Raw genomic sequence first — 23,037 nt, forward strand, 5'->3', positions numbered from 1 at the left:
GCCTTGTAGGTGGTCAGGATGGTCGCCTTGTCTTTCCCTCATGTGCAGCCAGAGAGAGCTTTAATGATTTTACTCCTTTTCTCTATATTCCCAGCCACCATCTCGGCATGTTTACAGAAGAGGAACATACTATCGAAGGTTACACCCAATATTTTGGGGTTCTTCATTGTTGGGATGTTTTGTCCGCTAATATGAATATTTAGTTCAGTGTTGACCTCTTTTGTCCACGATGTTAAGATGGTGGCTGAGGACTTGGGGGCAGATAGCTGAAGGTTACGGCCTTCAAAGAAATCCTTGAGGTTGGGGATGTAATTGTTAATGCGGTCTTCTATTTCATGGATATTCCTGCCAATGCACGATGGGGCCAATGACAGGTTTTCGAGGCAACAAATCACTGGGGCAAGCTAGACCTTCCAAATTTTGTACAGATGTTTATAATGGGCTTAGAAACTAATATGCCAAATTTGGTTCATATCGGTTCATATATACATATAGCTGCCGTATATATGTTCGCCCGATTTCAAGCAATTGATGGACCAAACACGCAAATTCTGCCCAATTTTTATGCGATTTATAAAATACCACGGAATTAGGACTACAAATAAGTTTGCCAAGTTATATTGAAATCGGTTCAGATTTTGATATTGCTCCCATATATATTTTCGCCCGATTTTAGGTATTTGGTGCACCAATCCCGCTATGTATGTCCAATCTTGATGAAATTTGAAATGTGTGACGGATTTTGGTCTAGAAACATTTTTGGCAAATCATATTGAAATCGGTTCAGAATTGGATATAGCTCCCATATATATGTTCGCCCGATTTCAGGAAAATGATTGGCCAAGCATGCAAATTCCATCAAATTACAATAAAATTTGGAAAATGTTACGGAATTCGGACTACAAATAAGTTTGTCAAGTTATATTGAAATCGGTTCAGATATAGAAATAGCTCCCCTATATACATATGTTCAAATTTCATGGTTTTGTCTGTGGTTTGTTATAAGTTAATAAAAAAAGGTTCCAAATTTAATAAAAATCGGCTAAGATTCCGCCACAAAAGCCAAAGTTTGCGATATCTTTGAAATTATATATTATTATTATATACGTCTATTAAATTTTTCCGAAATCCAATTGGTAACATTAATGGGTTTCCGATTATTCGCCAACCAAAACATAAAAATGTCCATATTTTTAAGTTTTACGACATCTGAAATCAGATTTTTATGAATAGGCGCAGATAGGCGCAGCCAATTTTTTCACAAAATGATAGTACACATTAATACCTTTCACCACATATATATAATATCCTAGATCTACCTAGATCTCAAAAGTTATACTCCGGAGAACACATGGATAACAAAGCAAAATACTCAAAAAAAGACATAACATCTTAACTCAAAAATACATTTACCACACATAACATTTTTAATATTTGTTAACACTATCTTATTTTACATACCCATTGAAGAGCTTTCCATGTTTAAAAAATATAAAAATGTTGAAATGTTCTTTTTGGCGCCTAAAATGCTTTCACTACTTATTTATAATGAATGCCGGAAAATGATGCATAAGAAAATATGTCACCATTGCCAGATCAGTATGTCGCTATGTGATGTTACCAGATTGATTTGTTTTTTTATTTTTAGTGATTCAGAGTGTTGGCAATCGAAATCCGTTATTACTTTTTTCAAATTGTTCACTTCAAAAATTGACTTTTTGCCTCGAAAACCTGCTATTGGCCCCATCGTGCAATGGACATGATCGTGCAGTCATCGGCGCATGATATTAGCTGGACATTTCCGGGGGGTTGGGAGCTATGGAGATATAGTAGTTAAATAACAACGGGGATAGTACGCCCCCTTGAGGTACTCCCTGTTTTTTCTTCCTGGGTTTGGATTTGTGTCCTCGAAACTCCACATAGGACTGTCTGTCTGCCATGTAGTTAACCTGCCATCTCTTGAGGTAGTTGGGTAGTGATGTTTCCATAACGTCCCTAAGGAGAGTGGGGTGGTTAACCGTGTCAAAGGCTTTGGACAAGTCCAGTGCCACTAGTATGGTTCTGTGATGTGGCCTCTTGCTGTTTAGTCCTTCTGTTACCTTAGCCTTGACTTCACTGAGAGCTGTTATAGTGCTCCTTCCAGCTCTGAAGCCATGCTGATGGTCGGCAAGGTGGAAGTGTTCAGTGAAGCGCGGTAAGTTAATAGATTCCAGTATTTTTACATGTTTCAGAAACAGCAAAAACTGCACTGAAGCGAAATATTGTCAAATTTTGTGAGGGAGGTGTCTGATGGTGCTGCCTGATTGGAACTTGATGTGGGCCAATTCGAAAGTTTAGTGCTCATTAGTTAATTCTGTCGGTACGGGCAGTGTTTTTAGAGCTATTGGGTCATTTCTCAGGAAGTATGGATTTGTCCCCCGAAAAAATTCATCTACAACTGCAAAAAGTCTAAACAGAGTCATGCCCTTAAACTGCACCTTTCCGAAAAATAATTAAATTCAGTGTGCGAATCACCCGAAGTGGATCGATATAGTCAATGTTCGGGCTTGATCCATTTCAGGAAGAAAGAGAATTGAGAGTTATTATAAGCACCATTATAGCAGAAAAATGAATAATTTTTGTGGGGAGGTACCCAAGGAGTGGATCGATATGGCCCATTTTCAAACATGATCTAAATTTGGGGAACATATTACGAGGTGCAAAGTTTAAATCAAATCGGTTCATCCTTCAAGAGTAATCGTGCACGGACGGACTGTGCTAATTCGACTTCAAATTGTCCGAAACGGATTTAGTCCAAAAATACTTGGGGTAAAAAACCATTATTTCGACGAGGACCAGTTTTGGTCGTTTCATAGTAGCCTAAAGGCTGAGGATAGAAAAAAATAATTTTTATACCCTACGCCACCATGTGGTAAGGGTATTATGTGTTAGTGCATTTGTATGTAACATGCCTAAGAAAAAGAGTTAGACCCATAGTTCCTTCTAGGGATATGCATAGAATCACTTTCTGCGTCGATTTATGTATGTCAGTCCGTCCGTTCGCAACGTACAGGTCGCACTTATTGTTCGATTTGGCTGAAAATTGGGGAAGATCATTGTTTTAGCCTAATGAAGAACGCTATTGCTTTTGGTGAAAATCGGTTCAGATTTGGATATAGCTCCCATATATATTTTCGGGCGATTTGAGGTATTTGATTCACCAAACACGCTGTATCTGTCCAATTTTGATGAAATTTGGAATGTGTGATGGAATTAGGTCTATAGATAAATGTGCCAAATTATATCGAAATCGGTTCAGATTTGGATATAGCTCAAATTATATCGAAATCGGTTCAGATTTGGATATCGCTCTCATATATATTTTCGCCCGATTTGGGGTTTTTGATGCACCAAACATGCTGTATCTGTCCAATTTTGATGAAATTTGGAATGTGTGATGGAATTAGGTCTATAGATAAATGTGCCAAATTATATCAAAATCGGTTCAGATTTGGATATAGCTTACATATAAATTTTCGGCCGATTTGAAGTATTTGATGCACCAAACATGCTGTATCTGTCCAATTTTGATGAAATTTGGAATGTGTTACGGAATTAGGTCTATAGATAAATGTGCCAAATTATATACAAATCGGTTCAAATTTGGATATAGCTCCCATATAAATTTTCGGCCGATTTTTGATAATTGGTGCACGAAAGACGTTATATATGTCCGATCTCAATGAAATATGGAATGTGTGACGGAATTTGGTCTAGAAATAAATGCGCCAAATTTTATCGAAATCGGTTCAGATTTGGATATAGCCCCCATATATATTTTTGGTTTTTGGTGCACGAAACACGTTATATATGTCCGATCACAATGAAATTTGGAATTTGTAATGGAATTTGGTCTAGAAATAAGTGTGCCAAATTATATCAATATCGATTCAGATTTGGATATAGCTCCCATATATATTTTCGCCCGATTTAAGGTATTTGATGCACTAAAGACGCTATGTATGTCTAATTTAGATGAAATTTGGAATGTGTGACGGTGTTTGGTCTAGAAATATATGTGCCAAATTATATCGTAATCTGTTCACATTTGGATTTAGCTCCCATATATATTTTACCTATTCACAGTGGTGAGGGATATCATATAGTCGGCCCCGCCCGACTTTGATCCTTTCCTTACTGGTTATTAATCGAAAAATGACGGAGTTGGAGTTAAAATATCATTCCAAAGAAGTATTAAAAATGTTTCTCCACAGCGTAGTTGAATATATTTATATATTTATCATTCCCAAGTTATTCCAAGAAATTGATGAAATTTGAATTTCAAAGAAAAAAAAAAAATAAATGTGTCTATTATTCTGGTGAAAAAACTACGATTGATTCACCTGAAAATATGCAATGACAAATCACTTGAACCCATGATTGAACTCATGCTTTGGAATTGAACTCATGCTTTGGAATTGTACAGGGGAATAGTCGTCGTTCCTTGTACGAATGTCGACTTGTATGCGTACATGTTTTTTGACAAATTTGTATGTATGCTAAAAAAATAAATTTCGATTTTAGTAGTTATGTGATAATTATCTAGGAAGTTCAAAAATAGATTTTAATATTCATATTTGTTTAACATTTCTTGCACAAAATACTATAAAAAATTCCTTTTAAATAATTATTGCAGAAATTACTTTTTTAAAGACTTGTTTTGATGTCACGTTTGCGCAAATAACACGTTTTGTTCAAATTCTTTATATGGCATTTTGCAAAATTTTTTGGAAATATTGTGAAATTTTTGGCAGCAAACAATTTCATAATTTTAGTAAAAACCAATTAAATTAAAATAAATCAAAGTTTTAATTTAATACTACCCTCACATTGTGGGAGTAGTATTAAATTTTGACAAATTTATTTAAGACGAAGATAATGCGGAAGTTCAGAAAATACAACCTTGATGACATCAATTATGAAGGAAATACTAAATCATTTCCAGAAAAAAAAGAAAAGTGACAAAAAAATGTCTATACATTTCAATTTGATAATATATTCAAATGTGGACAAGAGGAATAGAATTTGTGAAAAAACCTACAGTAAGCGTACACAGAAGATTACAATTCATTTATCCAACTCATTGTGTTAATTAATATTGTCACATGTAGCAAAAAAAAAAAAAAAAAAAAGAAAAAAACTGCTACCTACTTGATGCAAAATATAGAACTTTTAGCATCCGAATGCCAAATGTGAGCCATTTGGCATATTTTTAATTAGAACTACTGCCGGGCTATTTGAGATTATCAACTAGCCCCGACAACAAACAAGCTCATTCGAGCAGGTTTATAAATAATTGAAAATATAAGCCGCAATTTTCTCTTTGCAATATATCATTTATAAAAAAACACACACACAATTACATTTCAATAGGCAAACAGAATACTAATCGCCGCATTGTTGTTGTGTAAATATTCAAAAGGTTTTCTAATGGGGAGAAAGAGCGCAGCCAGGTTGAATTTGTCATCGATTATTTTTGTTTCATTTTATTTAGATATTTATTGGAAAACGTACGGAAGCAAAAAATCATCATTTATTTACGCAATCTAACAACAATTTTAATTATTTTGTTTTTGCTTCTTTTTTTTTTTTGATTGGAAAAATATGCCAAGTCCAATACAAAGTCCGGATTATAAAACAACAACAAAACCAACCTCAATTTTATTGTTTTGTTTATTGCAATGATTTTTTTATTGTTGTAAAATTGTATTTGAATACTAAACACAATATAACAGAAAAAAGGTAAAGTGGAAATAAGTGATTGTTTTGTAAAAAAGCCGCTTTGGAAGAGGCGCTCTTAGTTTTGTAAAACATTTCAAGGCAGTGATTCTCAAACTGTATGGAAAGGGAACTCCACCAAATTAATATCACATTTTCAGCGGTGTGTAAACCCTCTTTTCGTAATGGCGACTACGACTACGACTAATTGGAAAGAAGAATATCTTTGGCCCAACAGTCGGGAATTTCAGTCTCCACAGTGAAACATCTGAAAATGGTATGAGGCTGATAGACTTTGCAGCTGCAAAAAACATGGTAGTTAGCAGTACCAGATTTAATCATCTCGATATTTATAAGGGCACCTGGCTGTCTACAGATCAAAGAACAAGTAATCAAATTGATCATGTTGTGACAGATGGAAGACATTCATCGAGCGTGTTGGATGTACGATCGTTCCGAGGAGCAAACATTGATTCGGACCACTACCTTGTTGCAGCAAAGATACGTACCCGTCCAAACGTTGCAAATAAAGCACGAATAGACACAACGCGAAAGTTGGACATCGATAGGCTGCAAACACAACAGATAGCCACAGTATATTCCACTCAACTAGCCCAATTGCTTAATGAGAGCACTCCTTGTCCCGATAACATAACAACACAATGGCAAAATATTGCCCACTCCATGCAAAAAGCCGCAAAATCCATACTTGGATACCAGAGACTTCCACAAAGGAATTCATGGTATGACCAGGAGCGGCGTGCTGCTTCTGAAGAGAAAAATGCAGCATATAGAACTACTTTACAATCAGTAGCAACGCGTAGCGCACGAGAAAGGTATCGGGAGAAAAGGAGAGAAGAGAAACGTCTTTTCCGCAGGAAAAAGGAGAGATGGAAAACCGGGAGTGTGAACAAATCGAGATGTACAGGAGACAGAATTAAGTCCGAAAATTCTACCAAAGAGTGAAACATCAAACTGATGGCTTTGGTACAGGCACATCCTCCTGTAGAGACCAGCAAGGTAATTTGGTAACTGATACAGATAGCGTGCTCAGGATATGGAAGGAACATTTCTCCAATCTGCTGGTATCCAATAGTAGCGAAGACGATGATACCACAGATCCAATCCCAGAAGATGGTGTAGAATGTATACCGCCCGGCCAAGATGAGGTAAAAACAGCAATCAACCGGCTGAAGAATAATAAAGCAGCAGGAGCCGATGGCTTACCAGTCGAGCTGTTTAAAACCGGAGGCGACGCGCTGATAAGGTGTATGCATCAGCTAGTTAGCACCATCTTGCAGGAAGAACGCGTACCCGACGATTGGAACCTGAGCATCCTGTGTCCCGTCCACAAGGAAGGAGATAAGACTGTATGCTCCAACTATAGGGGCATAAGTCTTCTCCCTATTGCCTATAAGATAGTGTCAGGGATATTGTGCGAACGACTAAAGCCTATGGTCAACAAGATAATTGGGCCATACCAATGCGGCTTTAGACCTGGCAAGTCCACCCCTGACCAGATATTTACCCCGCGGCAAATCCTGGAGAAGACCCAAGAGATGCAGATCGACACATATCACCTTTTTGTCTATTACAAAGAAGCCTTCGACAGCCCGCTACGTTCAAAGGTATTCCAAGCAATGTCTGAATTTGGTATCCCCGCAAAGCTCATCCAGCTTTGTAAGATGACTTTAGCTGATACTAGGTCCTCAGTTAAAATTGGAAAGAATCTCTCCGAACAGTTCAGTACCAAAAGGGGTTTCAGGCAAGGAGACAGCCTTTCGTGTGAGCTATTCAACATTTTGCTGAAAAAGGTAATACGAGAGGCAAACGTCAAAAGAAGTGGCACAATCTACACCAATAGTCACATGTTACTTGCTTATGCTGATGATATAGAAATCATGGGACGATCAGTAAAGGAAGTAAATGATACCTTTAGGAAGGTCAAAGCAGAATCTGCGAAAAGACCAAATTGATGGTGTCGACGAGCAAAGCGTCCATAGAGCTCGGACCAACTGTGGAAGTTGGTACCTATAATATTGAGGTATTTAAAGACATCGTCTACCTCGGCACTGCCATAAACACAACAAACAACATCAGTTATGAAATAAGAAGAAGAATTGTATTGGCCAACAGATGCTACTATGGTTTAAGTAAGCAATTTAAAAACAAAGCTGATACTACCCGTGCTAATGTATGGCTCTGAAGCATGGGTACTTGCGCAAGCAGATAAGGCAGGGCTTGGTGTGTTTGAGAGGAAAATTCTTCGAAAGATCTACGGGCCGATTTGCGTTGACGGTGAATATCGACGTCGTATGAAGCACGAGCTACATCAGCTATACAAAGACATGAATGTAGTTAAACGTATCGAGATGCAACGATTGCGTTGGCTAGGCCATATCATAAGAATGAGCGATGATGAACCCGCTAAAAAGGCGTATGAATACATGCCACATGGCGGTGCACGCAGAATCGACAGGCCTAAGCTTCGATGGAGCATACAAGTGGATGGAGAAATGAAAAGGCGCGGTATTCCAGAAAGCGAAGCGAAAAACAGAGAGAATTGGAGATCTTTTCTTAGTTCGGTCTATGGAACAAATGTTCTGTAATGGGCCAGCTAAGTAAATAAGAGAGAGTGTATTCACACAATTGCCCATCAGTAACTGAACTGCCATAATTTATTTATAATTTTTTTTTTTTTTGCAAAAATTATATTTTTTTTTTACTTTTTTACATAACAAATTGGGAATCTCTGCTGTTCCTACGACACTGTTTTATTGTAAAACAACAACATGACATGTTTGTATTACCACAGAGATTTGCTGGTTTTTGTACAACTTTTTGTTTTTATAAATAAAAAATGAAATTCATTGGCCGGGACAAAAAGTAATATGAAGTCATACTGAAATGCAGTCAACAGCAAGCAATCAATATGCCAAACAACGACCGGAGTGAACTAAACACTGCTGCAGATCTCTTTGGTGGGAATGAGTCATTCATTCATTGCATGGGTTAACATAAAATCCAAGCAAATAAAAAAATAATCACATTAAAAATACAACAAACAACAGATACATTTGAAAGCTGGCAATTTTTGTTGTTGTTGTGATCAAAGATGCAGTTTTCCTTTCAAACTTACAGATAGAGACAGAGTAATAAAAATACATACATATTTATTGAACATCTCTGGTTTTCTTCAAAGAATTACAGGAAAAATATTGAAAAATCAATAAAAATATATAATGCACACAACGGACACCAATAACCACAGCAACAAAATTAAAACACTTGAAAAGTTCAAAGGTTTTGAAATAAGGAAAAGAAAAATAGCAAGAAAATGAAACAATGACCAGAGATACTTATTTTGAAAGGTCCATCATTGTTTGTTTGTTGAGGCAATGACGATGATGGTCAACAAAATTTATTAAGACACGAAGCAGATTTACATGAGAAACTCAAACAACAAATTTTGAAGGCAAAACCGGACAATACGGTATCATTAAATAAAAATTATGTCTTGTTTTGTTTGAGGCATCTGCGGCGTGTGAATGTTATAAAGGGTAATGAATGGTATTTGCTTTGTGTGGCTAAGGTCAGCTGATTTTCATGGTACAATGATTTTGAAGATGTTTTTTTTTTAACAAATATTTTTCTAGTAAATATATTAGATGGTTATGCTAGGGAACAAGTACGATGAGATGTACAGGTTAGAGTCGACAAGATGAACCCTTTGATAGACTATAATAACACAACATAATGAGAATGATGGAGAGAAAAGTACATATCGCTCATTTACTCAAATAGTGACACATCTCAAAAAACCAAGTTTCGAGAAAAACGCGTTTTAAGTTGGTGATTGAAATTTGACTTCCAAACTTAAAAAGATTGTTACACAAAAACAAACATTACTACTTGGACCATATTTTGCTAACCAGCCAGATACTAATGCTAAATTTCTGTGCAAGTTCATGCATGATTTGATGTGTTTTAGTGCTTCATAAACTCAAAAAAAAAAAAAGTTTGTGTTAAATTATGCGAAGCTCGTAGTAAAAGAGCTATAACTCGTCGAGTTTTAGAAATATTAGCATGAAAATTTAATACAAGATAAATTAGAAGTCGTGGAAAAAAACAGAAATTGCTAGCTCAGAAAACGTGTTTTTTGAGTTATGCCACTCTTTGAGTAAATGAGCGATATATAAAAATAATACAAAATTCTGCCAATGAAAAGTAAACATTTTTATTTCTCTTTCGAGTTAAGCTATTGTGACCTAAGAGGTCTTGGTGAATAATTTTTGATATATTCAAAATAATCCTCGAACACTTAAACCTTCTGGGACCCGTTTTATTTTGTTACTTTCCAATTTCTTGTTTGCCGTGTCCTACTTCGTGTCACGTGTGCCTTTACAATCTCGTGGTTCTGTATTGTTATTGTGAATCGGCTTTTTTGAGCGGTTTTGATTAGATCAAAATAAAAACTAAGATTTTATTTCATTTTCCACTCGACGTGTTTCTTTTGACAGTTCGTTTCTAATTTGTGTTAACTGTTCTAAAAATAGAAAATATTTTTTTAGCTTATAGCTTATTTTTCAACTTCCAGTTGTCACAGAATAACTAGTAATTCAGTGTGACATGCCCTTTTTAAAATAATGGGTTAGTAGGGGCTTTTGTAAGTAGTTACGACTACCAAAAAGTACTATAAAATAGTTGGTAAGGATTTTTTCCTTGTATATAAGAACATCCAAACAAGCGTCTTATGTTATATGCTTTCGCACAAATAGAGTCCAAAACAAAACATCCCAGCAAAAAAAGTCATTACTAAGTAATGACTTTATTCAGTAAAATTTCGCAGTAGTAACTACTTACAAATATACCGTAAAAGTCATTATTTTTACATGGGGATGTCATAGGGCGGAAGTACTTCCTTAAATATGTTTTTTAAGTACATACTTAACCACATACCTGCAGTCGAAAAGAAGCTACAAAGCATAGTTCTATTTTTAGAAAAAATTGAGGTGAAATTATATTCAAATTCAACACTACACATTTTTTGTTTTTTTTTTTCTTTTTCATTCGATACATGCTAGTTTTGAACACACGAACTTCTGATTTGTAGTCAAACACACTACACACTAGGCCACTCGCTCGAACAGCAAGGGTTGGTTAAACTCATCCATGTACATCAACATGTTTTTGTAATTTTGTAAACAAAAAACACACATGCCGACGCTGAGCTTTGAACACACAACTCTAGAATTTGTAGTCGGACACACTAGCTCTGTGCCACCATACTCATTACTTAGTAAGTAAGTAGTAAGTAAGGATGTAACTAGTTATGTGTTAACTGTTATATATGTACTGTGTGATAATGCGGAGGGTAATGAGTACTCATTACCTGGTAATGCAGAAAGTAATGACATGTGCCTACCAAATTTTTGCTGGGATTACTAACTTTTAATACGTGCCTAAACCTTACTTCGTGTCATGCTTGCATCTACATTTTCATGTTTCGTATAACCCGTTCTTGGTTATTTTGTCCTGTTATAGAACATTAGATAAGGACGTTTCAGTCGTTAATTCCAAAGTCGGATTATAAAAACAAAACCAACATCAGTTTTATTGTTTGAAATTCCATAACAAAGATAGCTGAAGGAATGAACCGACATAGTCCCTGAATCTAATATTTTCGTGGCAACCAGTCATTTTAATTGGTCACGGTGGGATCATTTTGTCTGCAAGCATGGACTTGCCCAAGGAAAATATTATGTCGTTCTAATCACAAGGACTACCTTCTATTAAATTTTCAAAACAATCCTCGCCCAGTCCTTAAATTGCACTTTAGCGACAATTTTGAACATTTGCGAACATTTTTAGGTTTTGTGCCATTATCTCAGGAAGTATGGACTTGAGGACAACCTGCTTCAAAAAGATAAAGAGAACAGACATTTCTGAAACAGATGTCGTCCAACATTAACTCGAACTCAAACAAATGGACGTACTCGTGACACGAAGCGTTTGAAAATCAGAGAGCGTGTCACGCGGAAATTTCAAAAGAACATATTTATATTAGACAATCAGACAGTTGCCGCAAGGAAAATTGCCTAATGTAAATACGGACAAACACGGACGCAATAAGATTAACTATATCGTGTCACGAATATAGGGTAACCCGTGACACGAAATGCGTCATCAAGCAGAATTTTGAGCGACTTAAGTCAAGATCATCAATATAATTAGGGAAGGTTCCAATCAAGGAGATTTTCTGAACTTGAAAAAAGAAAATTGCAAAAAAATATTTTAGAATTGTTCTTTAAGAGCTTTGCGTAGTGACAAGTTTTGAAATATTAAAGGATCCTAATTTAAGAATATTCATATATATTTTTGAACACCTGTTCCTAAATACATTTGCAACATTTTTGGAAACTTTCCTATGATATTTTTGAAACCATATTTAGCAATATTTTTGAAGAGGTATTCGTAAATGCTTTTGTACTAATTTATAATGGCAGTTCTAGAATATTTTCCCAATATTTTCGAAGTGATATTTTTGGAAATCTAGCAAATAGACTGAAGAGTTTTTTAAGGAAATTTTTGGACATATTTTAGAACATTTATTTACAATATTTTAAGAATATTTTTTAAGAGCTATACGTAGATTGTTGTGGTGTTTTAAGTAAATTATTTTGAAATGCTATGCTTCACAAATTTTGTGTTGGGCCTTTGGTGGATATTTTAAAGGTCTATGCTTTAGGAATATATTGCGGACGCTATTGATGAATATGTATATAGAAATGTTTTTTAAGATCTGTTTTATCACCATTTTTCGAGTGTTATGGTAATTTTTGAAGCGATATTTTTGGAGAACTAGCGAATATATATATAAGAGGTATTCGGGAATATTTTCCGAAAGTTGAAGCGACATTTTTCAGAATCTAGCAATATACTTTAGAAATCTTGTTTTTAAATGTTGTTCTATTTTTTTGAATATTTTGATGTGTTCGTGAGTGTTCCTCTGCGGACAGATCGAATGTATTTAGGTACTTTTCAGAATTTCGAGCCCTTTTTGGATATTTGAACTTGGCGACAAAAATGTGGATTAGAATTATAGTTCAAAAGTGTTGCGAAGTAGGCACTTCCCCTCATACCAATTGCGGATATTATTCGAATGTTCGACACAACTTTCGAAAACGATATCACATTCGAAGAATTGGCAATTGTTTTTCGGGTGTACACAAGCACGTTGTTCTTTTGTTCGTCAAAAGTTTAAAAACGATATCGTTTTCGAACATTTGGCGAATGTTTTTTCTTCACAAGAAAAATTGTTTCGAGAAACATTTTTTACTTTGAAAATTTTTTTGTTTCAAAAAAAAAAAATTTACGTTGTTTGTAAAAAATTCCCATTTGCTTTTTTCAAATAATTTCGATATAAATGCTACGTATAATATAGACAATAAGTGTTGATAAAGACAACATATGGGTAGGTTGCCAAACACAAGACAACAATGTTTATCAACAGTTAAATATCGCGTCGCAAACATAAAGAAATAAAAACGGAAAAGGTACATAACAGAAACATTAAGAAACTCCACAAAAAATGTTTTTCGCCACTATCGTAAAACTATCGTCAATCATTCGCTAATAATATTATTAACGATATTCGAAATCGAAGGATTTCCTGCCACAAACTGAGCGACGAGTGAATCGTTTTTAATTCATTCTCGTGTGTCGTTCTCGAACAAAATATCCGCAAAACTCTCGAGAAACATTCGAAAACGATATCGTTTTCGATAGCAATGGTATGGGGGGTTAATTAAAGGAATGGACCGACATAGTCCATTATGGAAGTGGATCTTAGTTTGGAAGTCATATCTTTTCATTTCAGTGGGTCATCGTATAACTTTTGGACCAGTATATGCCAGGAAGCATGGACTTGTCCACGGAAAAAATATACCGTAAGTTGTGGACCAGTAATGCCCATCTTCGAACTGAAACTAAGTTTGGACAAAATATGACGAAGTGCAATTTTGAACCAAATCGGTTGATCAGTTCGAGAGTTATCGTGCGCTACATATGGTGCCACAGAGGAATTTTACACATTCGGGCTATTTGCTCTAGAAGTATGGACTTGCCCCTGAAAAAATGTTTATCATCGTATTTGAGACAACGAATGCAAGTTGCTTCCACAAAAATCAAAGCGATTCGAGAGCAGGTCTTAAATTGAACATGTCGGAAATTGTGTGTCGGAAGTACCAGAAGGTGTGGCCAAATAAAGTCCATGTTCTATCCTGATCTATATCTGGTAGACATAGTACGATGTGTAAAGTATGGACCAAATCGAGTACTCCCTCTAATAGTTATCGTGCGCACAAGTGTTTCGAATATTTTTGAACTTTTTTGGAGGAGGTACCTGAACTAAGTTTGGACAGAATATTACGAAGGCCAAATTTTGGACCGAATCGGCGGATCCGTTGGAGAGTTATCGTTCCCTCCAACCGCTACACATGATGAAATAGGGGTTTTTAAACCTTTCGGTATGGACTTGCCCCTAATGAAACTTAAACCGTCGTATGGGGGGCAGTAAATACAAGTTGTTACAACAAAAATCATAGCAATTCGAGAGCAGGTCCTAAACTTAACTCTTCCGAAGGAGTTGACCGATTGAGTCCTTATTGGATCCTCATCTAAGTTTGGTAGAAACTTCATGATGTGCAAAGTATTGACCAAATGGGTTACTCCCTTCAAGAATTATCGTGCGCACAAATTTTCGAGCATTTTCGAACTTTTGTGGAAGAGGTACCTGAAGGAGTGGACCGATATAACCCATCTTCGAACTTGAAGTAAGTTTGAACAAAATATTACGAAAGTCAAACTTTCGACCGAATCGGTTGATCCGCTCCAGCCAGACAAACGGACATGCCTAAATCAACTCAAAATTGTCTGAAACGGATTTCCTCCAAACATACTTGGGGTCTAAAGAGCAGTACACATTGTCAGTTTTGAATGTCGATATTTCGCAGTTATCGATAACTGTCCAACCGTCCAGCAACCACAAAGCAAACAACAACAAAGCTGTCATTCAAAACTGACAATGTGTACCCAGCTTAAAACAATTATTTCGATGAGGCACATTTTGTCCGTATGAAAGGGTATATACCCTCGTTAGCTTAAATGCTGACATAATTTTCAATGTCTATTCCCATTGTTGAATATTTTATTTGGGAAATTCTAGACCATATTCAGAAAATATTATTGAAGACGATTTGTAAATTTTTTTCAAAGCTTTCATAAGCAGGGTTTAAAATGCTAACGCCATATTAGCAAAAGCACAGAATATTTGCAGCTTTGCGTACTAAAATTTCTTCGAAATATGTTTAGCAACAATGAACAACGGCAACATGTAGCAACAAATTTCACAAAAATATTGCTAGCGATGCTGATGCTATTTGATATTGTTGCATCGGACACGCATACTCATATTTTGCACCACACATGATCAACACATATCAGAAAAGTGAATAAGCAACAAAGTTTCAACGGCTTAGCCAGGGTTTCAGAAAACAGTTGTTTTTGAGATCAGGGTTACCAGTGTAATGCATTAAAAATCACGATATAATTAATTTCAATTTTTCGTTCAACGGTTATTTGAATTTTTGGTGAAGCCGTTCAATATATTTATTTTATATTTTTAAACAATAATAATTAGTATTCTTTACTGCGTTGGCAACTCTAATAACAAAAAACACCCTCTGTGGCTAATTCGCTGCGACGAATGTTCAGTCGACTGCTAAATATGTCGATTATGCCTAACGAAAAAAAGGTTAGGCGTAAAAAACGAAATAAGCAAAAATGTACAAAAATAAATATGCGTTCGGTTGCTTATTTAGCCGTGTGTGTGAATATTGTGTAGCAGTTGAAGTGTACAGCTGATGCTAATGTTTTTAGATGCTGGCTTTTAAACCCTGTTCATAAGGTTATTCTTGAATATTTAAACTATATTCTTCAGCGATTAATTAGGGATATTTCAAAATATTTTGAAGGTGCAAATTTAAGATATTTTTCGAAGAAGTGTAGAAGGAGACTATTTAAAACGGGCTATTGAAAGGGAGGTAAATAGATATTTAATTTGGAAGGCTCTTCGAGAATATTTAGGTAGTATTTAATGACATTTAAGATGTATTTTTTAATATTTTTTTATTTGTATATATTTTAGAAACATTTTTGGAGGCCTATTTGTGAAAATGATGTAAATATTTTCAAGGTCTGTGAATTAATATTTGAAGTAAATATTTTATCTAACCTTCCAAAAATACCTTTTAAACCACAGTTCGCAATCCTAAGAGACAAACAAATGTCTCAAAAAAGTATGAACAAATATTAACCTAAATCAACACGCCGGTAGACAGACATACAGAACAAACTCATCAAGTTACAAAGAAAACAGTTTATTGTTTAAAATTTGAATATGTGTACGGAAGAAACAGGTTTATTTTTATGAACATTTTTACACGGTAGGGTCTATAATAATATTTTAACAGCTTCACTACTGGACGCTAACAAATTCCATAATATTTGTCATAAAAAAATACCAAAAAATATACAATTTTAAATTGGGAAGGGAAGAATATATGATGATGTATAAGGCATTGTTTAAAATCTCTAAGAAGTGAGATTTTATTTAGCAGCTGAGAGAGAAAAGCTATACTTGACACAAGTGTCCGAAGTACGCTAAATGAAATGTAAATTAAGACCATAATATCAAGTCATCATGTCATGTAAAAGTGACGACTAATGAATGAATAGATTATGGAAAACATGCTAATGATGCAGGTTATCCACCTAGTAGTAGGTTGATTTCACTTAGTATCATTACTAAAAAACAACAACAAACGACGAATGATTAAACAAAACAAAGACTTAAACATATAATACATAAACTATAAAAGTAGGCTAAAACCTTAAAGTGTAATACGAGAAAGAGTGAAGAAAGAATAGAAAATGGATATAAAAGAAATGTGTGTCTGGGCAAATTACCACAACATACGTCCCACGCCGACGAAGAGGTGCTGTTAGGTATTTTGATGGCTATGTTTAGTCAGTTGCTTGGCTGGCTATTCATCTATGCATTTCTAAAAGCCATTAACTTGTTTGACACAAATATTATTCAAATCGTTACCGGTTGATATAACACGACGACAACAATACGTTGCCACCCATGACAATGAGAGAGCGAGTGAGAAGAATATTTAAGGAAATGAAGATTAAGAATAAAAGCCGTAATTAGAGGGGTTTCATATTTCATCAGTGTTCGAATAATAACGGATTGTGAAATGGGTTTTCGATTTTGTTGGCTTTCTTTGTACAAAGCTGTGAAATAGAGAAGTGTAAGAAAACATGTGTACATATAATACAATGATGACATATTTTATGTTGACCTTAGGAGGCCAGGCCGTATAGATTATTTATGAATGTCTCCAGATGGTGGAATCTTTTAGGTAAATTCAGAAATATAAAATATAAAGACAATAATGTCGCTTCTATAGCAAATTTCTCAAAGAAAGGGAGCTTCTAAAAGAAAGCTTGCTTCTATGAACCCATACTTAATGAAAACGTGCTTTCATGGACCCTTTCAAAAAGGGAGGGTGGAACCTTTCTGAAAGAATATGTGCTTCTACAGATCCTTTCTGAAGGAAAAGGTGCTTTTATTGACACTTTCTGAAAGGAAGGGTGTTTCTATAGACCCCTTCTGAACGCAAGTGTGCTTCTTTGGGTCCTTTCTGATTGAAGTGGTGCTTCTTTGGACTCTTTCGGAAAGAAAGGGTGCTTCTGTGGACCCTTTCGGAAAGAAAGGGGGTCTCTATAGACCCTTTCGCAAAGAAAGGGTGCTTCTATGGACCCTTTCGGAAAGAGAAGGTGCTCCTATGGACCCTTTCGGAAAGAATGGGAGCTTCTATGGAACCTTTTGGAATGGAAAGGTGCTTCTATGGACCCTTTCTGAGAGGAAGGGTGCCACGAAGGACCCTTTCGGAAACAATGGGTGCTTCTATGGGCCCTTTCTGTAGGAAAGGGTGCTGCTATGAACTCTTTCCGTAGGAAAGTGTGCCTCTTTGGACCCTTTCTGTGAGAAATGATACCTCTTTGGACCCTTTCTATAAGAAAGGTGCTTCTTTAGGCCCTTTTGTAAGAAATTGTGTTTCTTTGGAACCTTTCTGTAAGAGAGCGGACCTTTCTAAAAGAGATGATGCTTCATTGGACCCTTGCTAAAAGAAAGGGTGCTTCCATGTACCCTTTCGGAAACAAAGAGTGCTTTTATGACCCTTTCGGAAACAAAGGGTGCTTCTATGGATCCTTTCGGAAACAAAGGGTGCTTCTATGGACCTTTCGGAAACAAAAGTGTTCTTCTATGGGCCCTTTCGGAAACAAAGGGTGCTTCTATGGACCCTTTCGGAAACAAAAGTGTTCTTCTATGGACCCTTTCGGAAACAAAGGGTGCCTCTACGGGCCCTTGCGGAAACAAAGGGTGCTTCTATGGACCCTTTCGGAAACAAAAGTGTTCTTCTATGGGCCCTTTCGGAAACAAAGGGTGCTTCTATGGGCCCTTTCGAAAACAAAGGATGCTTCTACGGGCCCTTGCGGAAACAAAGGGTGCTTCTATGGACCCTTTCGGAAACAAAAGTGTTCTTCTATGGGCCCTTTCGGAAACAAAGGGTGCTTCTATGGGCCCTTTCGTAAACAAAGGATGCTTCTATGGATCCTTTCGGAAACAAAGGGTGCTTCTATGGACCCTTTCGGAAACAAAGGGTGCTTCTATGGACCCTTTATGTAAGAAAGGGTGCTTCTATGGACCCTTTCTGTAAGAAAGGGTGCTTCTATGGACCCTTTCTGTAAGAAAGGGTGCTTCTATGGACCCTTTCTGTAAGAAAGGGTGCTTCTTTTTGCCGCTTCTAAAAGACAGTGGGCCTTTCTAAAATATATGATACTTCATTGGACCCTTTCGGAAACAAAGGGTGCTTCTATAGATCCTTTCAAAAAGAAAGGGTGCTCCTATTGACCCTTTCAAAAAGAAAGGGTGATTCTATGTACCCTTTCTAGAAGAAAGGGTGTTTCCATGTACCCTTTCGGAAACAAAGAGTGCTTTTATAGACCCTTTCGGAAACAAAGGGTGCTTCTATGGATCCTTTCGGAAACAAAGGGTGCTTCTATGGACCCTTTCGGAAACAAAGGGTGCTTCTATGGGATCTTTCGGAAACAAAGGATGCTTCTATGGATCCTTTCGGAAACAAAGGGTGCTTCTATGGACCCTTTCGGCAACAAAGGCTGCTTCTATGGACCCTTTCGGCAACAAAGGGTGCTTCTATGGACCCTCTCTGTAAGAAAGGGTGCTTCTATGGACCCTTTCTGTAAGAAAGGGTGCTTCTTTTTGCCGTTTCTAAAAGACAGTGGGCCTTTCTAAAATAGATGATACTTCATTGGACCCTTTCTAAAAGAATGGGTGCTTTATGGACCCTTTCGGAAACAAAGGGTGCTCCTATTGACCTTTTCAAAAAGAAATGGTGATTCTATGTACCCTTCCTAAAAGAAAGGGTGTTTCCATGTACCCTTTCGGAAATAAAGAGTGCTTTTATAGACCCTTTCGGAAACAAAGGGTGCTTCTATGGATCCTTTCGGAAACAAAGGGTGCTTCTATGGACCCTTTCGGAAACAAAGGGTGCTTCTATGGGCCCATTCGGAAACAAAGGATGCTTCTATGGATCCTTTCGGAAACAAAGGGTGCTTCTATGGACCCTTTCGGAAACAAAGGGTGCTTCTATGGACCCTTTCTGTAAGAAAGGGTGCTTCTATGGACCCTTTCTGTAAGAAAGGGTGCTTCTATGGACCCTTTCTGTAAGAAAGGGTGCTTCTATGGACCCTTTCTGTAAGAAAGGGTGCTTCTATGGACCCTTTCTGTAAGAAAGGGTGCTTCTATGGACCCTTTCTGTAAGAAAGGGTGCTTCTATGGACCCTTTCTGTAAGAAAGGGTGCTTCTATGGACCCTTTCTGTAAGAAAGGGTGCTTCTATGGACCCTTTCTGTAAGAAAGGGTGCTTCTTTTTGCCGTTTCTAAAAGACAGTGGGCCTTTCTAAAATAGATGATACTTCATTGGACCCTTTCTAAAAGAATGGGTGCTTTATGGACCCTTTCGGAAACAAAGGGTGCTTCTATGGATCCTTTCAAAAAGAAAGGGTGCTCCTATTGACCCTTTCAAAAAGAAAGGGTGATTCGATGTACCCTTCCTAAAAGAAAGGGTGTTTCCATGTACCCTTTCGGAAACAAAGGGTGCTTCTATGGACCCTTTCGGAAACAAAGGGTGCTTCTATAGGCCCTTTCCATAGGAAAGGGTGCTTCTTTGAACCCTTTCTGTAAGAAGGAAAAGAAAGGGTGCTTCTATGTACCCTTTGGAAAAGAAAGGGTGCTTCTATGTACCCTTTGGAAAAGAAATGGTGCTTCTATGGACCCTTTGGAAAAGAAAGGGTGCTTCTATGGACCCTTTGGAAAAGAAAGGGTGCTTCTATGGACCCTTTGCAAAAGAAAGGGTGCTTCTATGGACCCTTTGCAAAAGAAAGGGTGCTTCTATGGACCCTTTCTGTAAGAAAGGATGGTTCTTTGTGCCGTTTCTAAAAGACAGCGGGCCTTTCTAAAATAGATGATACTTCATTGGACCCTTTCTAAAAGAATGGGTGCTTTATGGACCCTTTCGGAAACAAAGGGTGCTTCTTTGTGCCGTTTCTAAAAGACAGCGGGCCTTTCTAAAATAGATGATACTTCATTGGACCCTTTCTAAAAGAATGGGTGCTTTATGGACCCTTTCGGAAACAAAGGGTGCTTCTATGAATCCTTTCAAAAAGAAAGGGTGCTTTAATGGACCCTTTCGGAAATAAAGGGTGCTTCAATGGACCCTTTCGGAAATAAAGGGTGCTTCTATGGACCCTTTTGGAAATAAAGGGTGCTTCTATGGACCCTTTCGGAACAAAGGGTGGTTCTATAGACCTTTCGGAAACAAAGGGTGGTTCTATAGACCCTTTCTGTAAGAAAGGGTGCTTCTTTGGACCACTTCTGTAAGAAAGGGAGTTTCTTCGGAACCTTTCTAAAAAAACGGTGCTTCTTTGGACCCTTTATGAAGGAAGCGCTGCTTCTTTGGACTCTTTCGGAAAGAAAGGGTGTTTCTAAAGACCCTTTCGGAAACAAAGAACCCTTTCGGAAAGAAAGGGTGCCTCTATGGACCCTTTCGGAAAGAAAGGTTGCTTCTAAGGACTCTTTCGGAAAGAAAGGGTGCCTCTATGGACCCTTTCGGAAATAAAGGTTGCTTCTTTAGACGCTTTCTAAAAGAAAGGGTGCTTCGTTAGACCCTTTCTAAAAGAAAGGGTGCTTCTTTGGACCGTTTCTAAAAGAAATGGTGCTTCCTTGGACCCTTTCTAAAAGAAACGGTGCTTCTTCGGACCCTTTCTAAAAGAAACTGTCCTTCTTTGAACCCTTTGTGATGGAAAGGGTGCTTTTTTGAACCTTTTCTGAAGGAAAGGTTGTTTCTACAGACCCTTTCTGAAGGAAAGGTTGTTTCTATAGACCCTTTCTGAAGGAAAGGGTGCTTTTTTGAACCTTTTCTGAAGGAAAGGTTGTTTCTATAGACCCTTTCTGAAGAAAAGGCTGCTTCTGTGACCCTTTCTAAAAGGAATGCTGCTTCCAAGGACCTTTTCTGAAAGAAATGCTGCTTTTAAGGAACCTTTCTGAAAGAGAGACTGCTTTTGAGGACATTTCTTAAAGAAACGCAGCTTTTAAGAGCCCTTTTTGAAAGAAAGATTTCTTCTCTAGACCTTATCTGAATGAAAGGTTGCTTCTATAGACCCTTTCTGAAAGAAAGTCTGCTTCTAAGGACCCTTTCTGAAAGAAAGGCTGTTGCTATGGACCCTTTCTGAAAGAAAGGCTTCTTCTATGGACCCTTTTCTGAAAGAAATGACGCTTTTCTGTACCCTTTTTGAAAGAAGAATATCGCTAATTATAACTCTAATGTTCCGACTATCGATGATCTTCTGACATTGTATGATAAGTTATTTTTTGTTTTTTGTTCTGCTCAAAACACTTTGCAATTTCAAACCCGATTTATTAAATGTAACAAAGTACACCTTGAAAAAATATACATCAATTGAAAACCAGTTTTAACTTCTAACCTCCTGGCCTATATTCTATGACAGTCATTGAAATCGATACTCTAAGCAGATAAAAAATAATAAAAACAACCTTTTTGCTCTCTTATTCGACTAAATTGCAAAATCATTAAAACAACACAAATAAATAAAGTCAATCAAACAACATGATCATCGGCGTCATCACAATTACAAACCATGAGTAAATGGTACCAGTAAATGGTAGGTAGCATCGTCATAGCCATTGAATGAATAATATAGGCAGGCGGTGGGGCGTTAGCCGAGTTGACAACTGAAGCAAAAATTCATTGAAACGTAACAAAACAATTCAGTGGAGCTTGAAAAGGAAACCTCAATAAATGATGTACTAAGTATAAAATCCAATACAAAAACGAACGAAACAAACAAAACGTGTTCAAAGCTCAACTTTAAAATGCTCCAATTTTTTTCATTACAGCAGACTAAAAAATGATTATTCTTTTCAGCCATTGCAAATTGCCACAGAAAAAAACGAAATAAATAATTATAACATTTACCAGAGCTGCTGTTAAATGCTTAATGCTTGAAAAGCTTTGGCAAACCCATTTTAATATTTGAATTTTCATACATGAATTGAACCTTTACAGTGATTATTCACTCATTCATCATTCACAGCCTGCGTGTTATGTGTATTTTCGAGCGAGCAGCGGTATTGTTTAATGACCGGTAATTCTAATTCAATTTCCGCATCATGCAAAAACAACAAAAAATTAAAGGCATGAAAAAATGGCCTAGAGAACTTTTCCATGTTAAAACAATAACTAGACTGGAGATACAGACGTGGTGGTGTGGTGTTGCCACAAATGCCACAAAAGAAGTAAGAAAAGATAACATATTTTATTGAAAGTCTTAATGAATTAATTTTTTTATTAGAAAGACCTTAGGGTGGCTTTCATTCCAATTAAAGGGAATTGGAAAACAGAAAAAATCCAAACCGATAAAACGTGTAATATTACAACAGTACTGAACATAAAAATAGCAATTCTTTTGTCAGCATTTAGAATTTAGGAAGGTTTTGTTACTGTTATGTCTTTCACACTCTTTTCCGAGTGCAAATATTCAATTAAAT

The 23,037-nt window shown here is 36.7% G+C and overlaps 1 protein-coding gene across 12 annotated transcripts in view; it reads right to left on the bottom strand.

Annotated features, from left to right (window-relative positions):
* MICAL-like (protein) overlaps positions 1 to 23,037 on the bottom strand; it is a 517,823-nt gene that overhangs the window by 36,993 nt on the left and 457,793 nt on the right. The gene's annotated exons all lie outside the window — the stretch shown is intronic.

Source organism: Musca autumnalis, unplaced genomic scaffold (genome assembly GCF_047663935.1).
Source record: "Musca autumnalis isolate F117 unplaced genomic scaffold, ASM4766393v1 scaffold_3, whole genome shotgun sequence".
Taxonomy (NCBI): domain Eukaryota; kingdom Metazoa; phylum Arthropoda; class Insecta; order Diptera; family Muscidae; genus Musca; species Musca autumnalis.